General features: G+C 38.6%; 2 non-coding genes across 2 annotated transcripts; both read right to left on the bottom strand.

Annotated features, from left to right (window-relative positions):
- Positions 1-16987: 16987 nt before the first annotated feature.
- trnar-ucg (transfer RNA arginine (anticodon UCG)) lies at positions 16988-17060 on the bottom strand. Its single transcript has one exon. It is a non-coding gene; the product is annotated as a tRNA-Arg (tRNA).
- Positions 17061-21312: 4252 nt separating this feature from the next.
- Positions 21313-21406, bottom strand: trnai-uau (transfer RNA isoleucine (anticodon UAU)). The gene is made up of 2 exons: positions 21369-21406; positions 21313-21348 (listed from the first exon to the last, which is right to left on the bottom strand). It is a non-coding gene; the product is annotated as a tRNA-Ile (tRNA).
- Between the last annotated feature and the right edge of the window lie 305 nt (positions 21407-21711).

Below are 21711 nucleotides of genomic sequence, written 5' to 3'. Positions count from 1 at the left end.
GTGTCTTTAGCTACTGAAAGCAACTGTCGAGTTTAGATACTCTTAGGTATTTGATGGAGATAAATGAACATCAAACGAACAAGTAAAGGTAAAGGTTTATTTCGAGTCACAATCAAAGAAGGCTCCACAGCTGAAACATTGTGTTTCCTTCTCTTTTCAGCATGGAATGTGTACCTCCAGTTGACCTGCACACAAATATATGAGAGAGGTCTACTGAGATGAGTGGAGCACTGAAGACTTGATAAAGCTCTTGCATTAGATTCTGTTTTTGTTGTTCCCCAGATTTGTTTTTAAATGTTCTTTTTCTTTTGAAGTTGTTGCGTTTGGTTGTTTTTTTATAGTTGTTAGACAACTACAGGGATTTACCTAGGTTCCCGGAAGACTTCTCATTTTGTGTTTGTTGTGTTTTTGGGTTACAACTATTTTTTTTCTGTTAATAGGACCCCACGCATTACTGTGGGACTAGTTAACTTTAGTTCTTACATTGTACCTGAAATGACCTCAATAACTACTACTCTGTTTCCCTTTTTTTAAAAAAAAAGGCAAAACTGATGTTTGTTTCTCCTTGTTGCTGATTGGTAGCTACAACGGGTCAGTTGCAACAAACTTGGCCTCTGAAATTTGTCAGCAGGTCTGTACTGAACCTCTTCTCAATTGCAACAAACCTAAAATAACAGCTGCTGCCCATTAGATGTTACTGAAGTAGCAGACTAAGCGGAACAATAGATTACATTGGAACTGTCCTGAATGTAGTGGAAATAATATCGTCATTAAGTAATGAACTGATGCACCACTTGTTTGAAAATTATTTTTATATTTAACTAAAATTGCTTTCCAGACAATACAATTATTCACAAGGAATTTTATCAATACATATTTTATTAATAAAAGCGTGATATCTAAATAATAAAGTTTAATGTTATCTTTAACATTAGTACTTTAGTAGCTGTATTATGCTTTTGTGAATTTCCAGGTATCCCGGTGGAGAGAACTGAAATTAAGGAAATACATATTTAAAGGGGTGTAAGTCTTAAATGAGTTCTGTTACATCTGGGTGTTAATTGAATAGATTTGTTGTATTATTTAATTTGATTTGACTCTACACTTCTGTTTCTCATGAGAAAATATTGGGGATTTGGAGATACAGATAATACGTTGTACTATACAGGCAAATGTATGGTTACCTTAATGAAGAAACTGTTATCATTACCCTTTTCAACATTATTATTTAAGACAGTCTTTCAGAACAGTGTTCTCGTATTAGTGGCTATAGTCTAATGATAACGGTGGTGAAACAGGCGAAATGTGTGGAAAGATTTGGAGATGGAACAGGAGACTCATACAGTCGATAGAAAGGTTGGGTAGGATTGCACACACCACCATGCCAGTGCTTAGTATAGTGGTTTAAAAACATAATAAGTGATTTAACAACATCAACTGCACTACTGAGAGCTCAGCTCCACTATTAGTAATACATCACCCCTTTTTGTCAATTAGATAGATGTGTTTTCTACATGTATTTAATTAGTGCTTCTTTCGTTTTAACTGATTTAAAATAGAATCTCTATAAAACAGATAAATGTGTTTGTGTCGCGCTGAAATTCACACACGAGGGAAGCCACACGAGTAAGGAAAGATATCGCGTTTAGGAAGAAATCCAGGGTGATGACCCCGCTGAATGGAAACAGCCTCATACATGAGTGGCATGTGCTCTACCACTGAACTGAACTCCCGACAACTACCTTTATCTGAGTGAGGAGTCTGGAGTCTGGAGTCTGAAGAGTGAGGAGTCTACAAGCCCAGAAAACGTGAGGAGAATTCAGAACAGGAGGCTCTTCACCTTTCACTCAGCTTTCGTTGGACGTCTAAGTGAATGACAAATTTTCACTTTTTGATTAAAGAAAATAAAAAACACCTTTCTTCCAGCCAGATTCAAACCAGAGACCGAAGGATTCCTCACTGTTCCCACTATATTCCTCCGCTCTAACAACTGAGTTATCAAAAACACAGGAATCCCACCTTTTGTCATACAAAAAGCACAATGGAGTGCAGTGTTCCTATTTATTTAAATCCCAGTTCAAAATCAAATCTCATTCCCATAGTCCTGATTAGTTTAAATTTAAGCAATTAACCAGGCTTCTACTGTATAAACTTCTAGAGATATTACAAATTGTTTGAAGGGACATCATTTCAGATGGAAATTGACTTTTTTTCTAGTGGGATCACATTAAACCTTTCTTTTGGATTGAGAACAGGATCATTGTGAGATTCAAAACACATCTGTCTTTGCTTCTTTCAAGGATGAATGGATTATTGAGATGCAAACATTGGTTCAAATCAAAAGAAAATTGTGCTATATAGTACTTCTGTTTTTATTTTCAGCTACCAAAATTTAGCCTTAGTTGTAAAATTCCATATTAATATTCAATATTAAGTAGATTCAAACATGCACAGTAGAGAAACAGAATAAATGAAGTAAATGTTTCACTAACATTTAAGTGCAACCTATTGATCGTCTTTGGCCAGTGAATTGCATAAGGCACCGCACAACTTTTACTGGAAGAAATACTGTGTGTTCTGAGTGGCTGCATCTGTATATAATGTTATTCAGATAAGTTTAGGTGGAGGTCAAATTCTAACCTCGTACTTCTGCTTCCCTGCTAATAACAGCTCTCTGGCTACAGAGGGTGCTGCGCACCTCTTTTCTATCCCCTCCCTCCACTGCAACACCACTGCTGCAGGATTTTCTCCCTGGGGAGGGGATGTGAAGACACTGATCTCTTACCAGCACTATGCTTTCCTCAGCCAGGGAAGTTAAACCCGAAGCACTGAGCACTCAATACCTTGATATTCATCATCTGGCTACAGTATTATTATACTTATTTACCAAGCTGCTGGATCTGTGAAGTTCTATCATCATAGAAACATTTGTATCAGGAAGTATGATGTGGAAACACAATGTACGTCCTTTCAAAAGCTCACAGCTGTACTACTCTAAAACATCATTCTAAATTGCTAGAGAGGAAAACAATCTTAGCTTGATACATTGTTGTGCAAGATTCTACTGTCATTTTCACTATTTTATTACTGACCAGGAAAATGACTTTTACCAGATCAATGAAAAGTAAAGCTTTATTTAAAAGGTTAATTCAAAGTGATACAGTACATTCAATGTGTAGTAAATAAATCAGATTAACAACATATTAAACATTTCCTCTGCAAATATAAAAAGCTAAATTAAACTAAAAGGAGAACCAGAAAAGCCACTGAGCAGTAATGAAACTTTCATTCTGTGTGTTCAGATGCCTGCTCAACAATCATCTTATCAACACTAGTCTTATTGTCTTATCCGAGTAATTAAGATTTAAAAAAAAAAATCATTCAGCACAAAAAACAACAACATATACAGTAGGTTAGATTCAGTCTTTGAAAAGCTCATTAGAAAGGAAGGGTCATCAGTTCAGATTGAAAAGTCTAGAATTTGAGCCTCGCTGCTGTGTCCGGGGTTGAATGGTGGTAAGAGTTATTTTCTTCATTTTTCTGTGTGTGAGATGCTTTTATGCATCTAAATATACAGATGCAATTATAATGTATGCAGATTATTTTCCATATGTAGCACTCTGTAAGTGGCAGTGACATGAAATCAGGCCAGATTAACTGATCATTAATTAATGTTGTATCTACTTGTTCTGATAATGACACACATCTGTAATCAGTAGACAATGGGAAACAACAATCACAATTCAGTTCTTATCTCAGAATTGCAGGACATATAGACCTTCTGTTGTAGTGCAGTGTCTCTCAATGTAAAGGTATAAAAGTGCAGGTCAGTCTTACAGCCTGAGAGACACAGCAGGAGACACAGTAACAAGGTCTCACTAGGACAGTGACTGTGTGGGTACTGTACAGGTTTTCAGCTGTACAGTTACTGGATAATCTGAAATCAAACACCTCATAACCTACAGAACTACATACATTAAGGGAAATATAACAGTATTTTAACAGGGATGACTCAGAAACACAAGGCATATCATAATGGTATTACTCAGTTAAAAACCCTAATCTGACTTCAGGACGAATCCTCTACAAAGCTGCACAGTGCTCTGACATAATCATACTAAGATCCTTTTTCAGAGGGTAGTGTGGTCAGGAGACTCCGACATCATCATAGTCACATCCATCTTCAATGGACTGTGTGGCCAGGAGACTCTGCACTTCAGGAGAAATGGCAGAGACACCTGCCAGAGACACACAGTCAGCAGAAGAGGTGAACAGGGTACAGAAAACAGAGTATTTCATACAGAAACAGACCCTCAAGATCTCATTACTCAAAGAAACAAGGTTGTGGAAAAGATATAAATTGTGTGAAGCATCTGTCAAGAGACAAAATACATGTGGCACAATCAACACTGAGAAACTTGCAATGGGCATTCTTGCCATTATGTGAAAATGTTAGTGAAAGAAGTCAATACTAGAATTTAATAATTATTAATTATTTACTGAAAGGATATATAGGAAATTATAGCTATGTTCGCCTTTTGTTTAGAGTGTACACATTTTGGAATACAAAAGTTTATTCCAAAAAATCACTAGTAACTAGCTTCTGATATCTGGGTACATTGCTTCAGACCTAGTAGCCCTTAATGTAAAAAGTCCCAGAAGTATGTCAGGGCAAGAATAGAAAATTAAAAAATACAGAATATGTGCCCTCCAGATTTTTTCAAATCCCCCATGAAACAGAAACAGAATCATCAAAAACAGATGTATGTCTTAGATCATGTGTCTCGCTTAAAAACATCTAAAAATGTTATATTGTAATTTCTATAGTACTGTACATAAAGTCCAGTAGAAATCATATTTATTTACATCCATGTAATATTTTGTAAATCCTCCCTTGTCAGGGATTACACTTACGGAACACCTCCTATAATAGACTGTTAGCATCTGGCACTTCTGAGGGGAGATTGGTGAATAACCTCATATGCACTCTTCAGAGAGCTCTCTGACTTTATCCATGATGACACATTTGTTGTGTTTAATCCCCTATTTCAGATGAGTATAAGTATTGTTACACATGCCTACCAGGGTTTTCAAATGCTCAGGTATTCCCTGCTGTATTTGTGTAATTGTTTAATTGTGAAAACATCCCAATAGGTACATTTAAATTTAGAAGAACAGCAAGTGAGATTAGGATAAAATCTTTCTTCCAAACTTCTGTTATAAACTCTATAGAAAACAGAATATATGAATAGGAAACACTAATAGAATAATAGATGTTTATTCAGAAATGTATTGTTTCTCAGCAGGGATTCCAGATGGGACTCCAGAGACTGAGTCAGACCCACTGTAAGAAACCCTCTTTCTCAATGTGCTGGGATTAAACCCTGAAGACCCCCTGGCAGCTGAACCACAGTTAAGGTCTGGTCCTGGGTCTAGTTGACTTTGGAATGGTTCCCTGTGAACTATCTGAAGACCTGCTGAACCTCCCACGCCCACTGTGAGCTCCCCTGGCTTCCACAGCCCTCACCTGAGATGGGATCATTCTCATTGTTCTCCACATCATCATATTCAGACTGCAGCTCATCACAGAGGAGTTTTCCTGGGAACAAGAAAACAGTATTTTAGTAATTACTTACAGTATGTGTTTCACCTAGTAAATTGATTTCAACAAACTGCCATTTTCTTCTTCTGCTTCTTACTTCTTGTGAATGTGGTTAGATTCTATATTTTAATTCCTTTAATTACTCCTAACTACGTCAAACTATTTCATCCTCTAAAATGAAAAGTTTACTCTTCCGTAGATACAGCTATCTGTCTCCCACTATATCTCAATAGGTTGTAGGAAACCAAGAAAAAAAGGTTTGTAAATAAACTGTCCATTATTCAGAGTAAAAATATTTTAATATCATTACTTATATGCAAAAAAGTGTAACACATTTAGTACAGTCTTGACACATACTGTATGAAGGCAAGTCATCATCAATTGTATGTGTGGCTGTATAATTGTGTGTGTCTGTGGAATTGTGTCTAGGAAGATACAAATGAGAAGGATCTGGGGAAATATGTATCTTATGTTGACCACAGAGTGGCAACGTTTCAGTTTGATTTCATACAAATGAAAATATTTTAGACTCTATTAAACACATATAAGATGGAATGGAATGAATTTGTTATTTTAGCTATAAAGAAATTGTTTGAAAGAATGCTAAAAAAATACATTGGTATTCTAAGAAAATAAATATTATGAATCTTTTCGCCATTAACAGTTTCACGGTGACTTTGCAGGTAACACGTACATTTTGAAAATCATCTTTCGAACGTGATCAATATCTGAACCGGAAAAAAATAATAAAAAATGGCGAAAATCGACTCTTTAGAAATTGGAAATATATTCGCGAGAGGAGTCTCAACGATTTACACTTTTTGCAGGAGTCACTTCTCCCAACGAACATCTGCAGGTTTCCGTAGTGTTCCTGCAAAGAGTGATCAATTTGAGACTGGCACATGTCCCGATTTAATTGAACAAAGCTAGATACGCATTTTCTAATGCAGCCTTCATTACAAGACAGTTTATTTATCGAAAGCGTGTTATGTGAAAAAGAGTAAAACAAAAAAAATATGGATGACAATCTTTTAAAGCTGAAGATTTTACTTATGAGAAATTGTCATCTTATGTAGATGCTTTTCAACCGCTGCTTTTAGAACTTTGCTGTCCTTCCTGCATCATTTTCAGCCTTATAAACTGTGTGGAGGTAGCAATCACTTGCTATTTCTCAAATGCTTCCATCATTTTTCTTTCACGCTAGGACGCGAGTGTGTGCATGTGTTTGGTTTTCGTTTCACTGATTCTCATTGAAGATTTGGGAATTTACGACGAAAGAATCAGTAGCCTCGGAAAGCGGAAGCTTTGGTTCTCAACGATCCTGAAGACACGCCCATGTAGAGCAGCGTGTGATGATTTGTACTACAAAAGACCAAGTGCTCAAAGTGACGTCCGCGTTTACCGTTGAGACATTTCATCTCGGGCGCACTTTTAGAAAGCAAAGAAAGAGCAGTTGTGTTGAATCAGCAGAGTGGCGCAGCGGAAGCGTACTGGGTACATTACCCAGATTGTCAAGGGTTGTCAAATTCTCCAACAAACCTGTGATCTAGTTTTAAAATATGTTTGCGTAGTATAAATGAATTCTCCCGACAGCCAGTTAAAGCTACAATTCCTCACGTGAAAATAGTTTTCTTGGACATTGACTTAGGTACCTAATTTTTTACTTGTTGTAGTTCCACACGAGTAAAACACACACATTTCCTGCAAAGTTCAAGAGGGTTAACGTGTTGCGAAGAAATCCCATTAATTGTTAACGGAGATTATGTTTACATCAGAACAATCTGAAGCGCATCCCTGAGTGGGCTTGAATCACCAGCTCTTTGTTTAACAGCTGCACAGAGAGACACCCCCGTTGCTTTTCACCATTCACATGTTTGTAGTTAAAGGAAATAAAATACTGGCATTTTCCTGCCAGCCCGCAGTATTTCTTCTGCACTGACGAAGAATAACCAAGAACTGTATTTAATCTTTCGCAGGCTGTAATTTTCAGAAAAAAAGAAGTGAATACTTGTATTAAGCTAAATCAAGCCGACGGAGATGAACTGCTGTTGTTTTTCTCCACTTTTCTTTAAAAGGAGAAAAAATCACTGGCATTTGTTGTTTTTTTTTTTGCAATATTTCTTCTGTCCGGATAAGCAAGATTTGTATTTTATCTTTCAGAAGTTGTATGACTTTCTTGAAATTCAGAAACAACTTGTTCCAGAAAAGAAATGAACACTTGCTTCAAAGTTAATGAAGAAGTATATCTCTCTCACTGCGTGTGCTCTTATCTGTCCATCTCTCTCTGGCAGTCTGTGCAGAGTATCTGAAGGGGATGTAACACCACTTGGCAAAGAAGAAAAATCCTCAGAGGCAGAATAACAAATCATTATTCTCTTCTCAGTCAGATTCACAGCTCAGACTCACACTCAGACAGAAGCAAAATTTGATTACCAATTTTCTGGAGTGGTGTCATCTTAACCATCTCCAGCTTAACACCAGCAAGACCAAAGAAATGATCTTCAACTTTCAAAGGAATAAGTCTCTGCTGAACCCTGTTTCCATCCAGGGTGAGGACATAGAGGGCGTACATTCCTACAAGTACTTAGGGGTACACCTGGATGATAAGCTGGAGTGGTCTGGTAACACTGACGCCCTGTACAAGAAAGGTCAGAGCCAACTCTATTTTCTTAGGAGACTCAGGTCCTTTAGTGTGTGTGGAACACTGCTACACATTTTTTATGAATCAGTGGTGGCGGCAGCCATTTTCTACGCTGTTGTGTGCTGGGGCAGCAGCATCATGACAAAAGATGCAAATAGGCTCAATAAACTTATCAAGAAGGCTGGCACTGTGTTGGGGATGAGCCTTGACCCCCTGGAGGTGGTGGCTGAGAGGAGAATGCTGACCAAGCTCACAGCCATCATGAACAACACCTCTCATCCGCTTCATGGGACTGTTACTGGGCAGCGGAGCACTTTTAGCAACAGGCTGCTCCAGCTACGGTGTTCAAGGGAACGTTTCCGCAGGTCTTTCCTCCCGGCGGCGGTCAGGGTGTATAACGCTGCCCTAGGCTAGGACTGTTAGCCCTTCATTTGCTCCTCTATGGACAGCATGTTTACTCCATTGTACTTTTTGGACAATCAGTCTGTATAAACCTATGCACATTTTGCACATATTTTATTGTTTTTACAGTGACTATGATCAGCACATTTTGCACACACCTATGTACTTATTTATTTTGTGGTCTTTTGTTTTATAACTATTCTGATGTCTATTTTGCTTGTCTTGGGCTGGACTGCTGTAACACATCAATTTCCCTACAGGGTTTAATAAAGTATTATCTATCTATCTAAGCTCAACTCCATACTGTTCTTTGTCCTGACAGTCCAGATCCAGAGGACATTCAGACAATCAGTGCTGCTACATGAATAATATCAGACAGAACAGCCTGAACTCAGGTCACATCTCCCCCTTTTCTCCTTCCTCCCAGCCTCTCAGAAACACAGAAGAGCTCCCAATTCTCCACTCTGTGAACTGGGCTCAGGGGTCACTGATCTGGAAGCTGTTGGCTCTGTTCCAGGTCAGAAGCAAGAAGCTTCTATTAACCCTTTCCAGGACCTCCAGCCCTTCAGTATTACTTTCTTTACTGTATGTCAGCCCCCAAACATGTTTCTAAGTGTTTTATAATGCAAGTGAGTGTGGAATGATCTTAGTATTTATTTTATAAACACCAGTATTGACACTCTGATCATCATATTGATTATTAGTAGCTGATGGTCCGATGGTTGTGACTACTATAGTGACCAGTTGACCAGTCTGTAGCTCTGAGCAGTGGGACTCAGATCACACAGAAGACCTGTCTGTGTGTGATCCACACCAGCCCTGGGATTCAGCTGCTCTCACAAGTGTCTCACAGACAGTCTTATGAATTTACAATTAGATGAAGTCTTGTAACAGTTATACAGTTCATTTAAATCATCAGACTACCTATGGAACTGAGAACTGGGTGGAAATAAAACCAGGATACACATTTTATCCTCTAGGATCAGGAGTCTGATCCTCCTGGCTTCTATACTCTGAAGATTCGTGTAAAACTGTTAAAAGCGCTTATTTCAGGGACTCGTGCTCGTTCTCTACTGCTCCACACGGGTACGCTTTGTAACACATTAATCTGCGAAGTAAACAAATTTTTTTTCCCTGTTTAATTAATTGCATTTCTTGGTTTGCCGCTCTCCTTCTCCAACTGTTATGATTCGCTTCTCTTCACAGCCCAGTATGTATTTTTTTTTGGGAGATGTTTTATCTGTAAGAAAAGCCCCCCGGGCTCCGGACAGGAGTCTCCTCCCGCGGAGACGCGCTCTGCTCTGTTAGAAAGAGCGCTGTGATGTCACAGACACCAGCAAAAGCGCCGGGATCAGAGAGGGAGACCGCGGGAGGCGCGCTGAGTGCACGGAGGAGAGTTATTGATCTCTGAAGAACCGTAGGATAAACGATTAACTTCACCGATTGGTGAGTACTGATTCATTTCCCATTCTTGACCCTGTTTTAAATATCTAGTAAACAGTCAATAAAGACTGTATCGATCAATTACCATACTGCGTTTAGTGTTAATAATGTTCAATCCAAAATTAAACAATGATTATTCATATTATTATTTAGGTAACTCTATCCTAGAGCTAGAAAATTATATTCCAAGTTGACACATGTATGTAAGTAACAGTTTAAATGCATTTTTTCCAGTGTTTATAAATCATAAGTATGGTAAACACGGCGACAGGCGTCACGTCACTGTGCGCGTCTAGGTGTCTCGCCTTCGTCACAAAGAGCGATGTGACGTCATGGGTAGCAACTAATACTAATACTAGTGTATTCATGTTAATATTAATGAGAGTACAACTGTTAGTTTTAATGCTAGTGTTCATGTGAGTATTAATGATGATAGCGCTACCGATAGTTTTAGTTTTAGTGTTCATATTCATGTTAATATTAATTATAATTATAGTGTTATAGTAGTAGTAGTGTTAGTTTTAATGATAGCATTAGTGTTATTATAAGTAGTTTGTGTCAGTGTTAGTAACAATGGTAGAATAGTGTATGTTTTGGTGATAGTGTTACTGTTGCAATATTAGCAGTATCTGCACTAGTGTTAGTTATAGTGTATCTGTACCTAAGAGTGTATGCCGTGTCTATGTATGTATACGGTGTCTATGTGTGTGTCTGTGAATGTGTGTGAGTGTATATCTGTGAGTGCGTGAGTGTCTGATTGAATGTATAAATTTGTGTTGTGTCTGTGAGTGTGTGTAGTGTCTGTGAGAATACATGTGTGTGAGTGTGTGGGTGTATATCTGTCAGTGTGTGTGAATGTGTGTGTAGGTGGGCTTGGGCTCCACTGGTGTGTCTGACAAAAGTGGCCCATCAACAGGTGTTGAGGTCCAGAGCCACTTACAAATAGAAACACTTTCTAGAGTCCAGACCAACACCCAGAGAGCTGTGAGTCCTCTGTTTTTATCACTATTAGTAGTAATGACAGTAGTAATTCTAACACGAATAATTGTTAACCGAAACAGCCATCAGAAAATATCGCCTTTGCAATGATGTCACTCCTCTTCTTCATGAATTTACTTTAGTGACAGGAAAGTTTTTGTGTCTGAGTGCCTGCTGCGAATAGTGCAACAAGCAATTTCTCTTCAATATTTTCTGGTGTGGTTATTTTTATCACATACGAAACATTATTCTCCTTATTAATATTTTACCTGCAAAGTCACAGTGAAACTGCTAGGGCAAATTAACTTTTTATGGATGGAAAACATTCAAAAGGTTTAATGGCTCCAGGGAAGGCTTGAACTCACCACCTCAGCATGACTCCACTGTGCACAGCTGTGCAAGTACCACACACTGACTGATTGCACCACTGGACCTCCCTAAACAAGCTCCTACACAGATTGTAACAGTGGCACAAACGCAGAGTGAAACTAGGTTTCGGATGTGAATCCATCTCCACATGGGGGAAAGGGACAGTAAAATAGCAAGGAAAATACAAGAGAAGAAACTGAAAGAATTGTGCTTACTGCAAAGTAGGAAGAGGAGGTTGGACAAGTAAAACAGCTTTGCGGATAATGTGAAGTGACATTTTTTGTGTCAATCAGCACACACATTTATCTTCATGTGTCTTAAGGTGTGCAATTTGTATGGTCGTTGAATGAGATTGGTTTCTTCACAAGCCCAGTCAATTGACAGTGGAACGCTACCCGACGCACGACTTCATGAAGACTCTCTGTAAGGCGATTACATCTTTCAGTTTCAAGTTGCCTCCTTTGCATACAATAGTAGCACTGACACTAAAAGAAAGGATGAGAAATGGCTTTTATCAAGCGATCATAGCATTTGTTTGCCTGAGGATCCTTGTGTGCTGAACTGGCCTCTGGAGAAGTGTAGTGCAGTAAAAGAGAAGGTTTGTGTCACTCAAGACTGTAACAGAACTCAACTTCTTTTATGAGAGTAAATATTTCTGTTGCATCACAGTTCTTAGAATGGTGAAAACAGGAGCACTTTCTCAACATTTTTGACTGAAGTATTTAAAAAGCAAGAAATACTATCACTATGCAATCTAATGCAATTGAGCTCCTACAAATGTAGCAGTCTGATGAAATGACATACAGAATTAGGTGACAATATCGGAAGATGAACACAGAATTGAAATGCACAAGATTCATTTTCAGCAGCAAAAATGCACTCGATTATATTTTACAAGAAAGAAACCTTACATTCACCCACTACATTAGGAGAGAACAGTAGGACAGATAGTTAGTGTCACTGGACACTCCATCACAGAGGCCGATCTCTTCTCCTTCATTATGCTTACTTACACACTCATGATGAACTGTCCTCCAGCGATAGTCAGCTGGCATCACTGTCTCAGACATGATGTTCATGTACATAATATACCTTAATTGTACCTGGCACTGCATTATAATAATTTGATCAAAACAACTGATGAACTAACAATAATCAAATTTTTCTTTCCTTCTTTTAGTGGAGAAAGACTTTGTCCAATAAAGATGCACCAGGCACGCGGACACAGAGAAATACATTGAAAAATCTTCAGTAACTGCAGGAGACACATGCCTGTATGTTTCAAACGTTACTGACAATTGTTCTGCTTTCAATAATCACCAAACCACAAACAAATATTATAATCAGTTACTGCAAGAGAGAACAAACTGATTATTTTAACAATTATTATTATAATTTTAACTTAATAATACTTCCTGTCTATTTACAGTATATTTTACATTAGTGTTTCCTTCCTTGAAAAAACAAATCTTGCTGGTAAGAATGGTAAGAGCTTTGCTTTGAAGCTGCAACAACCTTGGTTTGAATCTCTGTTACTGTAGGACAGGAGTAGACTGAAGAGTCCCCTTGTGCTGTTTGCTTATATATTGGATTATATAAATGCAGAAATCGAAGCCTATCTAATTTTCCTTAAAAATTTAAATTAAAAAAATTAAAGACATTTATGTGTTTGGGAAGCATTTTCCTGTCCTTTATGTTCTTGCTAAGCAGTTTCTACATTTTCCTCCTATTGTGATTGTCAGTGAGTACAAGTAGACTGGAACAGTGCAAGACAGGGAAAAAAACCCTAGCTATTGGGAGTGATATTTGAACCCCCACCTCCACTTAGAGACCAGGGCACATAAGCAACATGGAAAGACAAGACTCAGCCATCCTGACGAGTACTAGAAAGCACTGTGCTGAATGCACCCATTGTGTCCAATTTTCTGAAGCTTTAGGACAACTGACATAGCATGACAGTCTTGAAGGCAGGCAATGATTTGTTTCAATAAATATTTTATTGTGTACTTGTTCAAAAAACACAGTCTGTGCGTCCCTAAGTCAGTTTTTCAGGGCATCGAATGATACTTCTAACCTATACTAACAGCTCACCTGATCTGTTTGTGATCACACCATGGAGTGGGGGCTGTACCAAACACACGTTCCTTTTTACACTGAGACGATCATTTATAAATTGGGTAAGAAGAGAGACAAACATTGTCGATTCAAAAGCAGTGCAGATTATGGTAGGACAACAGAAGGATTATGAAGTTATTTTCTTATTATTATAGAGATTCGTACAGTGCAAGACATTTAAAGACTTAGATAAAGGAACGTCATGATAAGTGAAACAAGCACGGACAGGGTTTGAACCTCCGACTTTCTGTTTACAAGACAAAAGCCTTAACAGTTGGCTACCTTGCCTGCAATGCCACCTCCTTCCAATCAAGGCTAACACGTTTTTAAAATAAAATGAAATAAATATTTCGGTACAAATTGCAATGAGAAGAGGAACAGAACAAATATGATTATTACTTTTCAAATTAATTCTATTGAAACTGATTCAATTACATGGGGGCAACAACAACAAAACTGTGATTCTTAACAAGGAGATATTTGGCAGCAGTGGGATTCCAACTCATGTGCTCGAAGGGGCTGGAGCTTTAATCCAGCTCCTTAGACCACTTGGCAAGTTACTCTGTACAGTGGCATTTGTAGTCTGACCTTACGGTGTTACAGTATGTAGAAGCAACCCCACCTCCTTTTTCTGAGATGCTTCCTCTTACTTGGTGAAATATTTTCTTCTTTGGTCCTTTGAAAATAGTTCCTTTGTGAAGCAGGCTTCAGACGGTGCTTATAGTGCCCTTGAAGTGATTTTATTTTTACAGGAAGACGCATTCCGAAACGTATCTCTCCTGTTTTAAAAAAGTTTTTTATACAACGCACGAATAGTATTCTACAACGGCGTATTTTATACAACGCACAAATAGTATTCTAATTGCAGACTGCAGATCTGTGCAGCAATCTTACTCGATTTGACTGTGATTTTGAAATACCTTAGCAAACATATTCAGGTTTCCTTGAACCTTTAATAAAAAAGCTACATCGTTTCCAATCTCTGATGTCACTGTAAACTCGGACGTGATGCTCTGCAGATGTGCAGTGTGCCTTTCCTCTTGTTGCATTCAAGAGTACTCACTGCGTGACCTCCTCACTGCGTGTCCTGTACTCTACTGTGATTTCATTTAGATTATCTACGTGGAGTAGAGTGACAAGATCACCTTGAACAATTTCGGTTTGTGAAAGGAAACACTAGAGAAAATACAAGTGATGAACATTTAAAATAACCACAGTACAGCTAGAAAAGTGAAAGATAAAAGACGATTTATAATGACATTCACAATAGATTTAAGAAAAGCACAACCACCAGGACTTGAATCCTGGACCCTCAGATTAAAAGTCTGATGCTCTACCAACTGAGCTATCCAAGCTCTAGAAAAAAAGACACTCTCAGGGTCCTCGCAAGTCACATTTCTCTTCTTGTGCCAAAGCGCAGTCATACCTGACCCATCTGGAATGACCACTGACAGACTATCCAGAAGCGACAGCACCATCATTCCCAGTAGAATGAGAGAGAAATACAGCATGACATGGAGAGTCAAGGGTCTCCCACAATCCATCTTTCCTCACATGACTGATTTTTTCACTAACATTTTGACCTTTTCACAGTCCGATTTTTTCACATTTAATAAGATCTTTTAATCAACAACATTTAAGAAAAAAATTGAACATTTCTTTGAACAATAATTAAAAAAAAATCTTTCCATGCCTTGGTTGTATAAGTGTGCACACCCTTTATAAAGGAAGTTGTAACTATGCTGAAATTTAACCAGTCACATTCCAGATCATGTACAAAGGTTATTTGCCTTTGCCAGACATCAATTGTATTGATTCTGATTAGTCCTAATTTATATCAGCTGATCTCATATAACCAACTGATCTGGGAGAACAAACGTTCAAACTGCACGGCGGAACTTGAAGAGAAATCCATTCACCAAAGAATGTCGTAACAAAATATCCGCCGAGCTGTTTTACATATCCAGCCACCTCTTTCCTTCCTAGTTTGCAGTGAGCACAATTCTTTCAGTTTCTTCTCTTGTATTTTCCTTGCTATTTTACTGTCCCTTTCCCCCAAGTGGAGATGGATCCGCAACCGAAACCCAGTTTTCGCCCTGTGTTTCTGCAGCTCAAGTCTGTATGAGGAGAGGGAGTTACACAGCTCCAGTTGTGCAATCGGTCAGCGTGCGGTACTTCCACAGCAGAGTCATGCTGAGGGTTTGAGTTTGAACCTCACCTGAAGCAGTGTAGGCTGTGTCTTAAGCTACCGAAAGCAACTGATGAGTTTAGGTGCTTTTAGGTATTTGCTGGAGATTTGGTCTAAATAAACAAGTAAAGGTTTATTCCAAAGAAGGCTCCACAGCCAAAACATTATGTTTTCTTCTCATTTCAGCATGGAATAAACCTTTCCTCATTCCTTTGCAGCCCATGCATGCTGACACAGCTACTTACTTAAGTTACCATCAGCTGTGGACCTCCAACTGACCTGAGTGATATCTACTTAGATGAGAGGAGCACGATGGAGTACCGAAAACTTGAAAAAGCTCTCGCAGTTAGATTCTGTGTTTTTGTTGTTTCCCAGATATGTTTTTAATGTTCTTTTTCTTTATTTTTTGAAGTTGTTTCATTTGTTTGTTTGTTTTTATAGTTGTTAGTCCTCTACAGGGATTTACCTAGGTTCCCTGAAGACTTCTCGTTTTGTGGTTGTTGTGTTTTCGTGTTACAATTTTTTTTTCTGTTGATAGGACCCCCCGCATTACTGTGGGACTAGTTAACTTTAGTTCTTACATTCTACCTGAAATTGCCTCAATAACTACAACTCTTTTTTCTATATTTAACTACAGTTGCTTTCCAGACACCGCAACTATTCACGATGAATCTTATGAATACGTCTTTATGAATAATAGTATTATTTATTAATAATTAACTTTAATGTATATTTTTATTAGTAGCTGTATTACAGGTAATGCATGTACAGCCTTTAATATGCAATAGTGAATTTGCAGGTATCTTGGGGAGGGAAGAGAACTGAAATTTAGGAAATACATATTTAAAGGGGGTGCAAGTCACCTCTGTCACATCTGGGTGTTAACTGAATAGATTTGTGGTATTATTTATTGTGTTTTAACTCTATACTTGTGTTTCTCAGGAGACGGCAGAAATATTGGGGATTTGTGGCTACAGAAAATAGTTTGAACTTTACAGGCAAATGTAAGGTTATGTTTAAGAAAAAAAAAACTTATTGTCAACTTTTTCAACGTGATTATTTAAGACAGTTGTTCGGAACAGTATGTCTTCTCATATCTGTGGCTGTGGTCCTACAATAACGGTGATGAAACAGACGTTATGTGCGGAAAGAACTGGAGATGGAACAGGAGACTCACCCAGTCTATAGTAAGGTTGTGTAGGACCGCACACACTAGGAAGAGTGTTGAGTAGCGGGTGTAAAACCTTCACGAGCCAGACAGGAATCGAACCTGCAATCTTCTGATCCGAAGTCAAACGCGTTATCCATTGCGCCACTGGCCCCACTATCATCTTACTCAACTGCACTACAGTGAGCTCAGAGCCGCTACTAGTAATACATTGTCCAGATCCGCATTTTCTCAATTAGATTCACGTGTTTTTTACGTGTGTCTAATTACTACGTCTTTCATTTTGTCTGGTTTTATAAAAATGTCTCTTTAAAACAGACAAAGGGTTTATGTGTCTCCCTGAAATTCACACACGAAGGAAGTCACACGAGGAAGGAAAGATATCGCGTTTAAAAAGAATCCAGAGTGGAGACGCCGGCGAATGAAAACGAAGCTTCATATAGTACGTGCGCACTACCACTGAACTAAACTCCTGATAGTGAACTTTTTCCGCAGGTTAATTGTGTTAGGAAATGTGAACAGTCAACAGAGCGCATTTTAAAGGCCAAAGCAAGACAATTAGATGTGAAGAGAATTCTGCTTCTCTGTTTACTGAGCTTTCGGTGAACGTCAAAGTGAAAGACAAATTCGCTATTTTCACTTTTTAATTAAGGAACAAGAAAACACCATCCTTCGAGCCGGATTCAAAACAGCTACATAACAATCGTCCGCTGCTTTTTTAAACAGTTTTACGCTCTAGCAACTGAGCTATCGAAAGGTCGACTCCAAACGCACACGTTTTGTCATACGCGTAGCCCAATGTAGTGTACAGTTCCTGTTTATATAAATCGCAGTTCGACATCAAAATACTCACTAACATAGTCTCGTTTAGTAGAAGAAATGGACCAGGATTCTACTGTATAATCTTCCAGAGGTCTTACAAAACGTTTGGAGGGACATCAGTGCAGGTGGAAATTGACTCTTTTTCGAGTGGGATCAGTACCATATAAAACCTTTCTTTTGGATTGAGAAGAGGATCATGGTGACACTCAAAACATCCCTGTCTTTGCTTCTTACGAGGACTTTTGAGCTGCAAACATCGGTTCAAAACAAAACTCTGCTACTGCAGTTGCTTCTTGGAGAGTTTCTTCAAATCTTTCAACTGAACGTCTTGGGATATTGACGATGATATAATACAGATTGTGGTTTTCTTTTGATCGAAAATTTTATTAAAATATGAGCCTCTTTTACCTTTGTCTTGGATGTTTCGCAAGGTATAATACTTTCCCTTGCATCCTCAGATAAACATTCTAAATACCACAGAGTTACAATATATGGAATATAATTTATTTTTACATGTGTTTTAAAATGTACTCTTATTTAAAGCTACATTTAGTGCTAGGTAAAGATAACGTTGCTAATACTGATGTAGTAGAAATGTAAGATGAATTGATAGCTTTATCTGAGCTAAAAAAGTCCTAAAACGCCTCCTATAACAGGAAAGGACTCGTAGCAAGATTAAACTCCAAACGTTGCTATTACATTATGCATTATGTAAACACGACCCATTTCAGCTTCTGGTGAGTGCAGTTTTTCCAAATTGAATCAAAACTACAGCTCGAATGAAATAAAAACAGTTTATGTGTCTCTTTGCTGTAACAACTCTGCCAAAACTATTCAGATACATCAGAATAGCATCAGAACGTGACTAGATTTTATTGGATATTAGGAAATTTATTTATTTATTTTGTGTGCATTTCCCCCTACGATCATAATACCTTCCTGTTTTCATCGTGTTTATTGTTTCTGCCTGTGATCTCGAAAATAAAGTATGTGTTCACCGAAATATTCCGGGAGTTTGCTGTGGTTTGAGAGGAGTGTATGAAGGTAATGAAGGAGGGAGGACACGCGCATTCAGCACGGGGAGCGCAGAGCAATGAGCCGCACCTGCAGCTCGCTGAGTCTTTTCTTATATAATCACTGAGTCCGGACACACAGCGTCTCCAGCCCGTGTTGGAGATTTACAGTTCAGAAAACGACTGTCTCGAGCAGAAACTGATCTTCCTGCTTTAGTTAAGGTTATCGGAATCGGCGGCTGCTGTGGGGGTATAGCGCTTGTATCTCTTTTCTCTGGCTAAACACTATCTACTGTAAAGTATAGAAATAGACAGAAGATGAAATACAGCTACAAATACTTCAGTAAGGCCGAGCAGATAGGAAAGTTTAAATCAAATGTTCTATAAATCGATCTGCCTATATTTTCGAACTCTCTGTTCGAGCTCTGATATAATCCTCTCTGCTCATGCCGCTATCACTCTGCATTCCGTAGGGCTACAGGTTGATTTCACAATGCCACATTTAATTAAATACAGGAGAAACCGCAAGGACAACAATATGTTTTAAGAAATCTTCTTCTGGATTTATATTTCGGTCTTTCTCCTTTGAATGCATACCTTGCCGTAAATCTTTACTCGATTACAAGCACCCCAAACAGTTCTTAAGGCAGAAATCGAACCCCATTTGATTTTCTGCTAATAATGTGTAAGTGTTCACGAAGCATTTCCCTGCACATCATGTGCCCACAAACCGGTTTCTCCGTTTTCCTCTTCCTGTCGTTGTTAGCGAGCACAAGAAGACGGGACAAATGCAAGAGAGGGAAAAGGGAGCGGCTGTAAAGAGTGAGATTTGAACCCACGCTTCTATTCAGAGACCAGGGGGTGAGTTTCCCGAAAGCATTGTAGCGCTAAGAACATCGTAAATTCGCTCTTAAGATCGATCGTTGATTTACGAGTGTTTCCCAAAACCTATCGTAACTAAAGTAAAACGTTAAATCCTTCGTAATCTACGTGCTCCCCGAACCACTCGTTAATCACTAAGTGCTTCTTAAAGTGGCTACCTCTTGCGCCAACCTTAGCGAGGAAGATCGCCAGACAGAGCACATTCAATTCACGTCATGGGAATTCTCTGGAAATATAGAATACTAAGATATTATATTAAGGATTTTGATATTTTGTTGTACTATGTAAGAGGAAATTCGAAAAAAGAACATTTATTTGTACAGTTATGAATTAGTCATCTTGGGTAAATTTCATATTCATAAGTCAAATGTTTTAATAATACTCCCTCTTTTAGTACTTTTGGGGTGGGGTTTAAATTGTATTTAAATTCCATAAAGAACGTGAAATATGTAACATGTATTACAATGTAGCGCCACGCAGGGCGGGCTGAGAACAGCACCTGGGGACTACCGGACTGTATATAGTGGGACGGAGGCTGAGATACAGTCTCTTCCCTTCGTGTGTGTGTATGTTAGTGTAGGTGCAGCGCTGTAACCCCTGTCCCTGTGTGTGTACCTTTCCCGATTCGAGTTATTAAATGTGTTGTTCAACCCCATTCCCTGAGTCCCACGCCTGCTCCATTCCGTACCGAAACCCGCGGTCGATACAATATTTTAAGTTCGAATGCCGTTTTATGTTCTGTCTTGATTGTTGACGGTAAAGCTTAGACCTACTTGTTTTTAAATTTGATTATAGGTCCTGTATTTGTTGAGTGACACGTGCCAAGCTTAGTAGTTAATTTTTCCAGATGTCATGTTAATAAGACCAATTAAAAAGGAGTTCCAACACACCCAACAACTTTAAATAACAACAGTATTTTCTCTTGAAACACTGTGATTCCTAACGATGGCAGCGTGACAAAAAATATTGCTTTAAATCAAAGACGTCGTGCAGGACGCATACACTGTTCACACAGTTAAACTTGGTTTTCTTTTACAGCATGTCAGTCATTTATTTTATTTTCTCTTAGAAACAATAAGGGTCATTTTGTGCCTATCTATACGCTTTCGCTTAAATGGTTGTTAAATTATGATGTCATATTTACTTCATATTCCTTTTCACAACTTTATTTCATCACACTGAAGGACCAAAACCGACACCATATAATGAAAGTATTGTCAATCAATTGTTTGTCAATCGACTTGTGATGCTTTTTGCTAAGCGACTTCAGGGGCGGGGTTAACAAAGAAGTACTTTATACTCGCTCGTTAAATGATCGATTAAGAGGGGTTTGGGGAAACCCACGAAAAAGTAGTTTGTATGTTACCTACGTACATCGTAAAGTTGCTCGTTCGTCTCTAAGATTCATCGTTTTCGGGAAACTCACCCCAGAACACCCAAGCGATGAAAAGACAGGAGTCCTTGAGTCTGGCGCCTTAGACCACTCGGCCATCCTGATGAGGTACTGTAGGTTTATTCCATGCTGAAAAGAGAAGGAAACACAATGTTTCAGCTGTGGAGCCTTCTTTGATTGTGACTCGAAATAAACCTTTACCTTTCCTTGTTCGTTTGATGTTAATTTATCTCCGTCAAATACCTAAGAGTATCTAAACTCGACAGTTGCTTTCAGTAGCTAAAGACAGGCTATACTGCTTCAGGTGAGGCTCGAACTCACAACCTCGGCATGACTCCGCTGTGCACTGCTGCATAAGTACCGCGCGCTGACCGATTGCGCCACTGGAGCTGGGCAAGTTGTGCTCCTCATACAGACTGACGCTGCAGAAACACAGGGTGAAAACGGTTTCGGTTGTGGATCCATCTCCAGATGAGGAAAAGGAACAGTAAAATAGCAATGAAAATACAAGAAAAGAAACTGAAAGAATTGTGCTAACAGCAAAGGGGGACGGAGGGAGGTGGTCGGACAAGAAAATCAACCCGGCGGATTATTTGTAGCGACATTTTTTGAGTCAATCAGCACACTGATTTCTCTTCATGTGCCTTAAACTGTGCAGTTTGTATTTTCGTTGTAGATAGGTTTCTTCAGAAGTC

Source organism: Atractosteus spatula, chromosome 10, assembly GCF_055471065.1.
Source record: "Atractosteus spatula isolate fAtrSpa1 chromosome 10, fAtrSpa1.hap1, whole genome shotgun sequence".
NCBI classification, from domain to species: Eukaryota; Metazoa; Chordata; class Actinopteri; order Semionotiformes; family Lepisosteidae; genus Atractosteus; species Atractosteus spatula.
This window is presented reverse-complemented; position numbering and strand designations above follow the sequence as displayed.